Raw genomic sequence first — 15,499 nt, forward strand, 5'->3', positions numbered from 1 at the left:
TAGAGCCTTTGAAGAAAAAGTTTCCAAATTCCTTTCTTCCTAGGAAAATTTTTTTTTTCTAATACCTTCCATTCTAGCTCCCTGTAATGTTTCTGACAATGTCTAGGAGAGTGGACAAACAACTTGACACCTGCCACCCTAACAGAAAACCATTTGTTGTTGTTGTTGTTGTTGTTGCTTATATGTACTCAAACCAGGTATAAGTGGGTGCTTGAGGGTGACTGGCCACAGACAGCCCCCACATAGAGAAGGAGGCTGGGAAACATCGCCCCCTTGTGAATAGAAACAGTGAAATCACTCCAAGCACCTCCCATACCCACCCATCCTGCGGGAGAACATTTAGGAAAACACTTGTTTGGAGAGTGAAGTTGCCCTGAGTTAGATTCAACATTTTTTTATTTCTTTAAACCTGCTTATTGAGAAAATCTCCCTAAAATATGTTATGTACATGCACACACAAAACAACCATATTGAGTCAATATTGCATTAAAAGTTGGAATGCTATACAATAAATTATTCATCTCCATGCCTTTTAAAGAGTACTCTGAAAGCAAATTTAACAATTCTCTTTGCCAGCGAAGCTCAGTTCTTACACTGTTGTGTACAGTAGACGGGACACCAATCTTCTTTCGCATGTTTCTGTCATCTTTTAAAAGGGTTTCTATTGCTGTTGTTTGGTTTGCTCTTGGCTCGATGTGGGATTTTTGCCTCCTTTGTTGCTGTCAGTAGTCACTGTGTTATTTTGGTTTTGCCAGAGCGTGACGGCCTTTAGCCACTTCCTTCCCCTTTTCATTTGCCGTGGAAATAGTAACTAGGATACCAGTCTAGTCAGAGTTGTATGTAAAATGAGGTTAAATAGAATCCCAAGAAAGCTCCCTCTTAGAAGTGAAGTGTTTGAAATTTCAGACAAAACTGTAGTGGCACTGCACATAGGACTGCCCATTCCATCTGGAATCCATGGCTTTCTGTCATCTCTGTGGCTACTTAAAGGCTATTTTTACCTCTCTTCTATTTTGGTTCTGAATATGTTAGTGTGCAAATAATTATATTTTGGAAAGAAGAAATATTGCTGTATTTCTTAATGTGCCAAAAGTCTTCAAATGGGATTTAAAAAAAAAGTGGTGGGGGTGGGGCAGTGAATCCCAGAATCAAACCCTTAACCAAAGCCATAATACATTCAATGCTAATGGAAACTTGGTGTGTGACCATTGCCACAGCCGATGCCACGAAGAGGCGAAGAGGCGAAGAGGCGAAGAGGCAAGGCTGGCTGCTCTGTAGTATGAAACACTAGCAGCCATGGACTGTACAGGCTCTCTCCTGTCCTGTGCACACTGTATGGAACTATGTACTCAGGTTGTTTAGAGGAGAGGTGAGGGGTGTTGTTGTGACACTGCCTAGTCTTTGATGACAGCTCAGATACATTTCTTTTTTAAAAGAAAAAAAATAGGTTTTACTTATTTTCATTGGAAAGACAAGTTTACAGAGAGGAGAAAGATCTTCCATCCACTCATTCACTCCCTAAATGGCCACAATGGCCAGAGCTGTCAATCTGAAGGCAGGAACCAGGAGTTTCTTCCGGGTCTTCCATGTGGGTGCAGAGTCCCAAGGCTTTGGGCTGTTCTCCACTGCTTTCCCAGGCTGCAAGCAGGGAGCTGGATGGGAAGTGGTGCTTAAAGCCCCTGCAGACATCCCAGTAGGATCTATCACCAGTCCAACTCAGGAGTGCATCCTCCTGCTAGCTGTCTCTCAGCGCCACTCTTTTTTATTATTATTACTTTATTTTTATAATCTTTACATAGTTGATTAGGGCACAAAGGGTCAAGGGTTACAGGAAAGTGAGTAAGGCCATTCTTTCCACATATTTGCGTGTACGTTTCTGGGGTAGGGAGAGAGAAAAAGGGAGAAGACCCACCCAACTTCCCTCCATCCCAGGGTCCCCGACATGGGGCATGCTCCAAGGGCACTGCTCAATGGGTTTCGATAATTCAACAGTTCTGAATTGCTGCCAATCTCGCCATTCTAAGCACGATGAAATCTTTCCAGAGCTCCACTCTAGATTCCTGCTCCTATAAACTCTGTCATTATAAAGCCTTGACCTTGGCCTTCACTTTCGAGGATAGGAAAATCATTGTCCTCAGAGGACATGGCGTTTTGAACTGCCGCACCCACACTGCAGTCCTGGGGACAAAGCCTAGACAACTGCAGAAAAGCTACCACAGAAGGCTGGACTCCTAGGGCCACTTTCTGGACATCTTGTCCTGTTTCAGTCAATTTGAGTTTGGTTTTCTGTTGATTGCAGCCAAATATACTTCATATGACACAAGAGGCCACAGTCCTTCTTAGCAGTATGTTATTCAGAACCGAAGGCAGAGGGACAGGCCACCTTTGTGGGGAAGCCTGAAGCTACAAGACAGGTAGTTTCTGATGCCCATAACTCCAGCTTGGAGATTGGGGATCTTAGAAGCAGAAACAAAAGAGGAGGGGGTGAGTCCTGTGGTCTAAATTCTCCAGGCAGTTAATTTCTTTTCTTTCTTTCTTTTTTTTTTTACCTAAAATAATTCACATAGAATTTCTATTACTTGCCAGTAAGAATCCTACCTAAATTGAGTTATTCTTAAGGAGAAGAAAGTGAATGCATGGGAATGAAAATGTGCTCATCTAAATACAGAAACACTCCTACTGGATACACTGAGCAAGGACCAATAGTTATTGCTGAGGAATAAGGAGAATAATTGTGACAATTGTTATGAACTTCTTTATGCTTAAACTTGTTGTAACAAGCTTGTATTGCTATGTAATTGTAAAGCTGAAAAGTTGCTGAAACTGAAATAATCAATATGTGTTATTTTACACTGTTAGCTTCGAGGTACACAGCAACAGAAGAACAATTTACAGAGGGAGTCATTACAAACTCAATGAATACTGCTTGCAAACCATCTAGCAAACCTTAGATAGTCAACCACAGGTCTCAACGCCAGCATCACACCAGGAGCAATGTGCTGAGTAAGAGACTGATGCTGGAAAGCTGGATTCAGCTGACCTGTGATCGTGGCCTGCGATGATGTCTGCTCCCACCACTGCTACCTCCTGTGCACATGTAAAAATAAATTCAGCCCCCAAAGTCCACATCTTAAGTTTAAACAGCAAAACCTAAAACAGCATGAGTACTCTGCAATGGCAGATTCTGAGCAAGTTCATTCACTGGTCCTTTTGTAGCTTGGTACATTTCTGATATGCATACACAGAGGCTGATGGGATGGAGCCAAAACCAAAGAGAATGGGATTATAGGAAATGGATAGAGCCTGGCTTGATTGTGGAACACTTGGAAACTGGACTGAACCACAGAATTATAGATATGACATTCACCAGGTAGAAATTGTGTTGTTAAGAATGCCTACAGGACGCTGCTGATGTCCGGAGGGTATGTGGGGAAGAACCTAAGAAAGGACTGACAATAACCTGTGCAAAGTTTGGGAGTTTGGAACAGGCTCCAAAGATATGTGAGATCCAGAATGGTTGGCAAGGACACTGAGGCAAAAATGCAGGGTTTATGAATTCTATTAGCGTACATACTCACTAGATACCAAACACTTTAAATTCATATGTCATTGAATTCTCCAAGACCTCCATGAAAAAAAGAACTTTTATCATCTCTAATTTTCAGATGAAGAAACTAAAGCAGGCAGAAGATACATGATTTATTTCAAGGCATACAGATCTGGCTGCCATACCAGAATACCTTACACAGGATACCTTAAGCAGCAGAAATCTACTTCTCACAGTTTTGGAGGCTTCTAGGTTAAGATCTAGGTGCTTACAGTAGGGTTGGCTTGTGGTGAGGTCTCTCTTCTGGGTTTGTAGATGAATGCCTTCTTACTGTGTCCTCACATGGCCTTTTCACTTGTGTGCTTGCACACAATGTTTCTGGTTCCTCTTCCTCTTCTTACGTGAACATTAGTCCTGTCTGATGAGGACTCCATGCATATGACCTCAGTTAACCACAATTATCTCCCAAAAGGCCCTATCTCCAAGCATAATCACACTGGAAACTGGATTTTCAGAATGGGAATTTGAGGCAGACACAGCTTAACTCCCAGTGGCTGGTAAGCACTAAACACACAGTGACTCCAGAACCTAGTGATTTTTTTTCAGGTTTATCTTAATTTCCATCTTCTTGAGATACAATTAAAATATTACAAGTAGATGTGTTTTGAACTCAGCATACATTCCCTGTAACCTTGTTCCTATCAAATAAATGTGTGACTGCACTGTATTTTTCACTACCCACTTTGCCACGTGGTTTGATGATGGGAGGTGCTATCACTGAGAGATTTCACAGCCACCAAAAGACATCTCCGCACCTGATGGATAGAAGGGTCATTGCCAGCAGGACTTGGCCGGGCTTCCTGCCACAGGCACACACACACTGCCTTGGACTCCTCTGAGGCCTGATCTGCTCTTCTGCTCTATGTTCCAAGAGATTGGCCCCTTTAAGCATGTTCCACAGTACTTCCCTTGTCCTCCCTACCTAAGCTAGTGTCTCAGCACATCTTCTGCAGCTCCAGTCCTCAACAGACAGATCCACAGAGGTTTTCCACCGAGTGACCTTATATATCCTCCCTACTGACCTCCAGTTCCAGAGTAACAGCGGCTTCCTGCTGTTCCTAGTGTTTGGGTTAACCCACCATCCATTGTTTCACTGCTCAGTTGTCTGGATACCTCCTGGATAACTAGTTGTCTGCTTTAACTCCCTCTGTTTCAAACACTCCTTTTCCTGGTGATTCTGTTGTTGTACCACCACCCTCGCTTCTTGTATGATCTACTCTTAGGAAATAAGAGTGTTTTAGACAAAGAGATAGAGCTATGGGTCAAGGCTGGGAGCTAGAGGACTAAGCAGCTCACAATTCTCCAAGAAAACACAACAGGTCGTTTGTCACTTGTTCACATTCTCCTGGTCCATCTTGTTTGAAAATTCACACTTTTTCTCCCATTCATTCGTTGCCTGCTTTTCATGCAGACCCATAAAAGCTGTCCAGCCTAGACAGAGATGGCTGCATCACCTGATTCTTTAGCCATTGTGGACAATAACTGGTGCTAACTGAACAGTTCAACCTGCAAAATGTTTTCAGAAATGTGCCTGTTTATGTGAACTGGCTGGAAAGAAAAGCATAACTAAGAGGGCAAAATGGAATCTACCAACACTGGGGAGCCCTCAACATCGCTCAGGCATCCCCAGAGTTCTTGCCAACCAGTGGGAGGCGGGAAAGGAAGCAAAAGTCATCTGCCTAGTCAGCTCTAGTCCAGGTTCTTTTGCAGCTAAGCCAGGATAACAGTGAGTAGATCCCCTGCTCCCATTGATTGCAAAAGGACTTCCATCTCTGGCTTGACTGTAAAACTAAGCCTTGCCTTCCAAATTTCTTTGGCTTCAGAAGAAACAACCGGGAAGCAGCCTCCATCTGCCGGCTCCGTGCTCTAGGTGCTGCTGCCAGGGACTCTGCCAGAACTGTAAGAGTTAAGTTTTCTCCCCTCAGCACACACTGGTTGTTGGTCTGTCCTGGTCACAGAAGCCCCCATGTCTGGGGGAAGAAGGAAAGCAGACTGTTCCCACTTCTCTTTCATTCTCTATTTGGTAAGTTACTGCAGCCTAGAGAACTGTGAAACAAGTTCGGCAGCTAATGGGAGACATGTAAACCCCCCACACATCCCCCCCGCCCAAAAAAAAGAAAGAAAGAAAGAATCCTGTTAGTCACAGAGCTTTTCATCAGAGCCACAGAACAGGCCCTTGCTTTCTGTGGGAATAATAAAATCACGGTTCTGTACTCTATCAGCCCCTCAAACAAAGGCGCCTTCCTTGCATATAATTCTTCAGGGTTTCTGGATTGGATTTCATTTTCACTGGGTGAAAGCAAATTAAAAGGAGGGCCTGAGTACTCTTGAGAAAGTCAAAGAAATAAATAAGATTGAGATTCACTGCAGGGCAACAGGGGCTGGGAAGCCTCCCTCCCTGTGGTCTGCTCACACCTGGTGAACAAACAGTCTCTGTGCCAGCTGGAATTTTCCCACAGTGGACAGAGACGTCAGAGACCCAGGAGAATGTCAGCGCCATCTTCTAGACCTTGGCAAATAGGGTGAGGAGGATAGGCAGGAACAGATATTTAATTCCAAAGGAAAAAAATTATAAAAGCTGAAAGTTATTTCAAAATGACCCAAAGCACACAACTCACGGTAAAGTACTAAAAGATTAAAAAAGAAGAAGGAAGAAAAGAAAACCACTCCACAGAAAAGTGTTTAGGAAACACACACAGCATGATTATCATATTATGAAAACAAAAGACTTATCCCAAATAAAAAGTGGGTACACTCTGGCATGCATGCCAATTGTTGGCAGCGAGTAACTGGGCAAATGGAGACTCTGAAATGAACTGTCAGCCAGTGGACTCTGGAGAGACTTCATTGTGCTTGGAGTGGCAAGATCGGCAGTAATTCAGAACTGTTGAACTATCAAAACCTCATGAGCAGGACCCTCAGAGCATGCACCCTGGGGTCATGTCAGGTGGGGGTTCTCCATCCCAGGGGGCAGAGGCATTTGGAAGGTTGGGTGTGCCTTCTCTCCTAGTTTTTCCTCTTCCTCCAGATACAGGAAGGAAAATAAGAAAATGCCGAAACGGTGATCTCACCTACCTTCCTACAGCCCTTGACCCTAATCACCCTAATCAACTATGTAAAAATTATCAAAAATTAAAATAATTAGTATTTTTAATCAGTCCCATTGCTCTACAACCAGATCAATGTTAAGTTGAGGTCTGTTTTGAAAAATATAAATTGTGTGACTTTGACAAAGGCATTTCATGATCTTTGTGTTCTTGCTTTGCTCATCTGTAAAATGTGATAATAAAATGTTTCACAGAGGGCCCAGCACGGTGGCCTAGCAGCTAAAGTCCTTGCCTTGAACGCACCAGGATCCCATGTGGATGCCAGTTCTAATCCCGGCAGCCCCACTTCCCAACCAGCTCCCTACTTGTGCCCTAGGGAAGCAGTCGAGCACAGCTCAAGGCCTTGAGACCCTGCACACGCATGGGAGACCTGGAGGAAGCTCTTGAATCCTGACTCTGGCCGTTGTGCTCACTTGGGAGTGAATCATCAGATGGAAGATCTTCCTCTCTGTCTCTTCTCCTCTCTGTATATCTGACTTTCCAATAAAAATAAATAAATCTCTAAAAAAAAATGTTTCACAGGGAAAAAATGGGTACAGACTTGGCGGTTTTCATATCATGTAAGTCTCACTCAGGCCTCATAAACAGCAGTCTGTGTGAGGAAGAGAACCTTGCAGCCAGTACTTCCCTCTGCCTGCCCTCACCCTGCCCATGGCCGTGCCACCCTCCCCTGCCTTACGCATTCCCTCTCTGCAAGGCACCCAGACACCGTCCTCCAGAGAAGAGTGTGCCTCTAAATTATTCATACTCCAGTGCTACTGATTTCCTGTTGTTTCCTTCCCAGAAGCTTTTGCCGTGTTAGAATCCAGTGAAAGTGAGCAATGCTTGAAGTAAATGATGAATCATTTCTGGTAAATTTTCAAGCACCAGGAGAAACTTCACGGGGCCAGGCAAGGAAGGGCAAGCTCTTCCCCACATCCCAAATGATACCACATACACAAACACTCTCAGCTTGGCCCCTGGGCGATAGCAGTTCACACTGGGTACAGGGGAGAGAACAATGCTTGGTTTTTACTTTATTTAGGCAAATAATGTGTACATATTCATGAGTCCAATGTGACTTTTCTCTGTATTTTTGTTGGCAATTGCACATATTTGTGGACTACTCTATAATATTTTAATACATGTATACACATGCATGTATACCTTGCTACTGACCAAATCAGGGTAATCAGCATTTCTCCTTTTTTTAAGATTTATTTTTATTTCAAAGACAGAGTTATCAAGAGGAAGAGAGAGAAAGATGTTCCATCTGCTGGCTTTCTTTACAAATAGCCACAATGACCAGAGCTGAGCCAATTCAAAGCAAGAAGCCAGGAGCCTCTTCTGGGTTTCCCATGTGAGAACAGGGACCCAAAGATTGGGCCATCCTCCTCTGTTTTCCCAAACCACAGGCAGGGAGCTGGATAGAAAATGGAGCAGCCAGGGCTAGAATCAGTGCTCATATGCTGCAGGTGGAGGATTAGCATGCAATGCCACTGCACCAGCCTCTGGAATTTCATTTTTTAGAGATGAATACTCCACTTTATATGTATATGTATATGTATATGTATATATACCATATTTTCTTTGACTGGTAGAATATTATTTTTAAATGCTATTGAGATCACTAATTTTCCACTTAATGGTCATGTATCTAAAGAGAACCACTACAAAGATACTTATGAACTCACTCCCAAGTTGTGTTCTTAATGCTCATCTTTTCACTTTTATACCAGTGAAGATACGGGAAAGTTTTTCAAGAACCAACCAACCTTGGGCCCAGCGGCATGGCCTAGTGGCTAAAGTCCTCGCCTTAAATGTGCCAGGATCCCATATGGGCGCCAGTTCTAATCCCAGCAGCTCCACTTCCCATCCCGCTCCCTGCTTGTGGCCTGGGAAAGCAGTTGAGGAAGGCCCAAAGCTTTGGGACCCTGCACCCGCATGGGAGACCTGGAAAGAAATTCCTGGGTCCTGGCTTCAGATCGGCATAGCATCGGCTGTTGCGCTCACTTGGGGAGTGAATCATCGTTTGGAAGATCTTCCTCTCTGTCTCTCCTCCTCTCTGTATATCTGCCTTTGTAATAGAAATAAATAAATCTTAAAACAAAAAAAGAACCAATCAACCTTTCCAGCATCCTATTTGATCTCGCCATACTTGTTCTCTATCAGTTCAAGAAAAAATTCTTGGAAGTGCTTTGGATAAAACCCAAAAAAATGCCATGTGAATGCCCATGTGACAAGCAGAGGGATTCCTCCTGCAATGTTGACATTCTCATCCCTGAGGGTGGTAGACTATCGCACAGTGCTACAACAATCCCTCCTAACTGCCTGTTTCTTTCTGATACAATTCTGTCATGCCTTTCATTAACAAGTGAAGCTGGCTTCCTCTCTGACTGAATCTTTGGTTTTTTTTAAGATTTGTTTTTATTAGAAAGGCAGATATACAGAGAGGAGGAGAGACAGAAAGGAAGATCTTCCATCTGATGATTCACCCCCCAGGCAACCACAACAGCCAGAGCTGCGTTGATCCAAAGCTAGAAGCCAGGAGCTTCTTCTGGGTCTCCCATGCGTGTGCAGGGTCCCAAGGCCTTGAGCTGTGCTTGACTGCTTCCCTAGGGCACAAGTAGGGAGCTGGTTGGGAAGTGGGGCTGCCGGGATTAGAACTGGCGTCCATATGGGATCCTGGTGCGTTCAAGGCAAGGACCCTAGCTGCTAAGCCACTGTGCTGGGCCCTTCCTCTCTGATTGATTGACTGATTTGATGGTCCATTTTGACCAACAGAATTTGGTTAGATGGGAAGCAGAGTGGTTGCTAGCCCTATGCTTCAAACTTTAGCAGTTCTGCTTCAGCCAGAGCTGCTTGGTGCAGTTTGTAGACGCTGAGGGACCCCAGCTGACAGCCTCACTCCAGTAAGGGAGTTTAGTGGGGTCCTCTGGCCCCACCCAGCCTAGGCCAGTGCCTATCCAGGAGAGGCAAACCTCTGCTAAGTACTGCTTAAACTGCAGTTCCACGGACTCACAAGGAAATGAGAGCCTGGAGTTGCTACATTTTGTTGTAATTTAGTACATAGCCATAAGGTAACCAAAGCATTGACCTCATACCAAAGTATCCACATTCATATATCCAATTGGACAGGTCCAAGATGGGATAGTTGAAAAAATGAGAAACTTGATTCCAGGAGGCATAATATCAGTACAAAAAGGTAAATTACGAAAGTCCAAATAATGCTGCTATAACAGAATACCTAAGACTGGGTAAGTTATAAAGGTTTACTGTTGCTCATGGCTTTGGAAGCACAGTGCTGGTGAGGGCCTCAGACTACTCCAACCTGCAGTGCAAAGGGAAGGGCACACTAGCGTGTGCAGAAGACAGAGGGAAGGGAGCTCACTTTCTAGCAACCTGCTCCTTTCATAGCTAATCGAGTCCCACTAAAGTGGGAACTCATTCATGTTAGAAAAGCGTTAATTGGGCCCAGCGGCATGGCTTAACAGCTAAAGTCCTCGCCTTGAAGGCACCGGGATCCCATATGGGCACCGGTTCTAATCCCGGCAGCCCCGCTTCCCTTCCAGCTACCGGCCTGTGGCCTGGCAAAGCAGTCAAGGACGGCCTAAGGCTTTGGGGCCCTGCAAACGTGTGGGAGACCCGGAAGAGGCTCCTGGCTTCGGATCGGCATAGCATAGCATCGGCCGTTGTGCTCCCTTGGGGAGTGAATCATCGGACGGAAGATCTTCCTCTCTGTCTCTCCTCTCTGTATATCCACCTTTCCAATAAAAATAAAATAAATCTTTTTTTTTTTTAAAAAAAAGCGTTAATTCATTCACAAAGTCTCCACCAACAACCCAAGCACCTCCCATCACTGAGACCCCAACTCCCAACACTGCTTCAATGGCAATCAAATTTCAAATGCATTTCAGAGGTGACAAAGCACATTTAAACCATAGCATGGAGTACATCAAAGACTACTCCCCCAATAATTATTCCCCTTCTTGGATAGCAATGGGTCTCAAAATGAAGTCCGGATTAGCATTATCAGCTACACACAGGAACTTACTAGACATGCAAAATCCTGGCATCTTATTGTATAAAAACTCTGGAAGCAGGGCCCAGCTATCTGTATGTCAGTAAGTCTGATGCATGCTATATGTTGAGGACCACTATTCTCCTTTAAGATTAATGTATATATTTGAATGCGGAGTGATAAGAAGGGAGGAAAAGAGGGAGGAGGGGAGAAAGGAGGGAGATGAAGGGAATGAGGGGTGGGGAGAGAGAGGAAAAAGAATCTTCCATCTATTCATGTACTGACTCACTGCCCAAATAATTAAAGTAGCAAGATAGAGGCCATGCCAAAGCCAGGACCCAGAAACTCTATCCTGGTTTGACATATAGTGGCAGGGGCCCAACCACTTATGTCATCTTGCATTGCTTTTCCAAGCCTATCAGTAAGGAGATGAACCAGAAACAAAATAGCCAGGACTCTTGGGCCCGGCGCGGTGGCGCAAGTGGTTAAAGGTCCTCGCCTTGCACGCCCGGGATCCCATATGGGCGCCGGTTCTAATCCCGGCAGCCCTGCTTCCCTTCCAGCTCCCTGCCTGTGGCCTGGGAAAGCAGTCGAGGACGGCCCAAAGCTTTGGGAACCTGCACCCACGTGGGAGACCCGGAAGAGGCTCCTGGCTTCGGATCGGCATAGTATCGACCCGTTGCGCTCACTTGGGGAGTGAATCATCGGATGGAAGATCTTCCTCTCTGTCTCTCCTCTCTGTACATCCGCCTTTCCAATAACAAAATAACAAAAATAAATCTTTAAAAAAAAAAAAAAAAAATAGCCAGGACTCAAAGTAGCATTCCAATATGGAATGCTAGCATCACAAGCAGCAACTTAACCCTCTTTTCCACAACACTGGTTATTATAAGAACTATTATTCTAATGGCAATAAAGTCTCTCATGTTTACCTGGTGTGCATGGTCACCTAGATAAACACTAGGTAAGGCAGCTGACAAGGCCTGTTAAATAAGTTCTGGCTAGCAAGACATATACAGAAATGGAAAGGGAATTCTCTCTGTCTTGGTCTTGTACTATGAAATGATCCTGGGAAATGAACCCATGCAGAGCAGAGCTTTGAGATGGAAGAGATTCTGGACACATGCAGTTGCCATATTAGCTCTGGACTGACCTCTTGACTTTATGAACTTAGAAATTTCAATCTTAGGACTCCGCTACTTATGGTTTTCTGCCTTTCACAGTTCACATTAGATCCTAACTGATTCATGATTTCTGTAGTTTGGCTATGGTTCATAAGCTGGAAGCTTGGCTACCAGCATTGAGTTGGCAGAAGCTTTCAGAAGTGGGACCTAGTGAAAGGTAGTTAGGTCATTGGGTCACCTGCCTCAGAAGGGGCTAAGACAGGTCTCACAGACTCTAGTTATTATATAAGAGAATGAGTTGTTATTAAAACAGCAAGCCTAGGCCCTGAATCCCTCTAGCTTGCTATGTGATTGTCCTCACATGCTCTCGTCATTGTGATGCCACTGGCCATGGATGTCTGTTTGGCCAAAGACCGAGCCAATGGCACCACCTGATCCTGAACTTTCAGCCACAGGATCACAAACCTGCACAGAGCTAAATAAATTTCTTTATAAAGAACCCAACATCAGATATACCATTATAGCAACAAAGAAATAGACTCATATAATAATTTAATAGTTTTCTGTCCCCTCTCCTACTGAGAAATTAATGTCTTTAATAGTAATTCTTTAACACAAGAATATTTTGTCACAAGCTTCTAATTTATTTCTTGTGTGTTTATTAACTCTTTCATTATTTCAAGGTTCCATTAAAGCAGTTTTGCTTTGTTATCATTGAGTCCCCAGCATTGAAAACACTTCTGCCCTCATATTCAACAGCTTGTTGGATATTTGCTGAACTGAATGAACAGATGGAAGGAAAGACATAGGCAGGCCAGATTTTGCCCTGTTTTTCAGCACTATCCAAGCTACAAAGTAAGCCTTTCTTTTAAAGATTTAGTGTGTAAAGTTGCCTCTAAAGATGCTCACATCCTTTACCTGTGTGTCTATTTCAACTCTCTACTTCTCCACTTCTGATCCAGCTTCCTATTTATGTGCACTCTGAAGATGCCAGATAATGCCTCAAGTGCTTTGGTCCTGCCACCTAGGTAGAACAGATTAAGTTCCTGTTTCCTGCTGGGACCGGCCATGTCAGGCTAGACCACAGTTCCCATTGACACATGCAAGCTGGGATCTGGGAGTGGGCCTTGTAGGGGAACTTGTGCAGCTCCCCACTAAGCTGCAGCTCCCACTGGTGAGCACAAGAGCTGGGACTGGGGTAAGCCAGGCCACACTAGGTGGTAGCATAAGTATGAGCCAGGCCTGGAGGTGAGCCGGACTAGACCAGTTCATAGTACCACTGCCATGACTGAGAGCCAGGATGGGGCTCAGGCCAGGCCTGGTTGGACTGCAAGACCTTCTGGTTCACAAGCAGGCCAGAGGTGGGTCAGGCAAATGCCAAGACTTGGGGCTGGGCACCTCAGCCTGAACTGCACCATTTGCTGGCATGCAAAAGACCTAGGGCTGGGAATGGGCCAGATAAGGGAACTTCGGCAACTCCCTTGCTGGGCCACTACTTCCAATGGTGAGTGTAAAAACTGGGTCTAGGGGCAGGCCAGGCTGGCCTAGGCTGTCACATCCGCTTGTATGCACAAGAACCAGAATGTATATGGGCCAGCTGAGCCAGGCTACAGCATCAGCTGGCAAGTGCTCAGACTAGGTGCAAGTTACATCAAGCTGGATCATAGCACACTCTTTCAAGTGCAGAATCTGGGGCTAGGAGCTGGCCTGGTCAGGAAATTGTGGGCATGACTCTGATGGCTGAGCTCAGGAGTCAGGGCTGGAAGCAGATCAGGCTGAGAAAGATGGCAGCACCCATCAACATACATGTGAGTTGGGTCTGGGGGTAGGTCGAGCTGAGCTAAGTTGTGAAAAAAAAGAGTCAAATGGGATATGAAACAGACTAGGCTATCCTGTAGTAGAAGCAGGTACATGCAAAATCCAAGGCTGGGGATGGGCCTAGTTAGAATTATTGAGGATCTCCTTGATTAGGTCATGGAACTAATGAGTGTATGTGAAGACCAGGCCTAGGCAGGCTGGGCTGAGCTAGGCTGCAACACCCATAAGTTTGCATGAGAGACAGAACTGGTGACAGAACTGACCTGGCAGCTGCATCCACCAGTACGTGCTTTGGCTGGTGCTGGTGACAAACCAAACCTGAGCCTGCACTAGCTAGCACACATGAGTCAACTCTGAGGTCACCCCAGGCAATGGTGTGCATGAGAGCCAGATGCAATGTAGACTGAGCTAGGCTAGGGCACAGCAGAGGCTGCACACACTAAAACTGGAGCTGGGAGCAGGCCTGATTGGGATTATTAGGCATCATTCTGACTAGGCTGAGGCATCCACTGATATGCGTGAGAATCGGGTTTGGGTCTATGGCAGACTGGCTAAGCTGGGCCACAGCACCACTCGATTCACATAGAAGGTGGGGCTGGGGTGAAACTGACAAGGCAGTTTGCATCTACTGGTATGTACACTGGTGGTACAGGTGTCAGACCAAACCTTACCCTGAACTGGTTGGCACATACAAGAGGCAAGACTGAGGTCACCGCAGGCAAGGTTTCTGTGGGACACCCAACTAGGCAGCTTGAATTAAACAGCAGCCACAGGGAAAATTGCAAGATATATGGTTGACCTTGGAGTGCATGTGTTGGAAATGGGCCTCCTCAGTTGGTCACACCTGTGCAGTGGTCAGCACGCCATGATGCACAAGGGAGACATGATGGCTAGCTCATCTAGGCAAGCAGAGGACATCAAGTGCCAGGTCAGAGGATGAAATGCAGAACAGGTTGGAACTACTCTCCTGGTCAAGCTTTGCAACATGTTCCTAGGCTTGTAGATGCACTAAGGCGGATCTGATTGACCAATAGACCTTGGAAAGATATTCTCAACTCTGATACAACAAAGCTGACCATGACTCAGAACTACCAAAACCACCCCGGTAACATTCTTGGAGCACTCTTCCCCACATCAGCTCTCTAAGGGGTCATAATAAGACTGTTGCCCCCATCCCCAATGGATACTGATGTAGTTTCACAGCAGAGTGATCCCTTCCCCATCTCTCCCTGCAAAGGAGAAAAATAATATAAACATGTGTCCAAATCACCTCCCTCCATACGTCAGACTTTCCTACCCTAATCGGAGACCCTCATGAGCGTGCATTCCTCTCAACCAAGTAAACATTAAAAATAAAAATAAAATAAAATACACAGTTCTGGCTCCTGGATATTATGAGCATTTGCAGAATGAACAGGCAGAGAGAAGCTTTCTTTCACTATTTCTCCTTTTCTCAGTCTCCCCCATTCCTACCTTTCAAATAAAACGAACATAAAATCTAAATATTGGCTGTTCAGCAAAACTCCCCCTTCACCACACTCTACTTGTGTTTACATTTCTTTTTTTAAAGAGATTTATTTATTTTTTATTGAAAAAGCAAATTTTCAGAGAGAAAGGAAGATCTTCCAACACCAATTCACTCTCCAAGTGGTCACAACAACCAGAGCTGAGCCGATCCGAAGCCAGGAGCTTCTTTCAGGTCTCCCACATGGGTGCAAAATCCCAAGGCTTTGAGCCGTCCTTGACTGCTTTTCCAGGCCACAAACAGGGAGCTGAGTGGAAAGTGCAGCAGCCAGGACATGAACCTGTGTCCCTGTGGGCAGCCAGTACTTGCAGGGGGAGG

This window comes from Ochotona curzoniae, unplaced genomic scaffold, assembly GCF_017591425.1.
Source record: "Ochotona curzoniae isolate NIBS_2020 unplaced genomic scaffold, NIBS_Ocur_1.0 contig_4148, whole genome shotgun sequence".
Classification (NCBI taxonomy): domain Eukaryota; kingdom Metazoa; phylum Chordata; class Mammalia; order Lagomorpha; family Ochotonidae; genus Ochotona; species Ochotona curzoniae.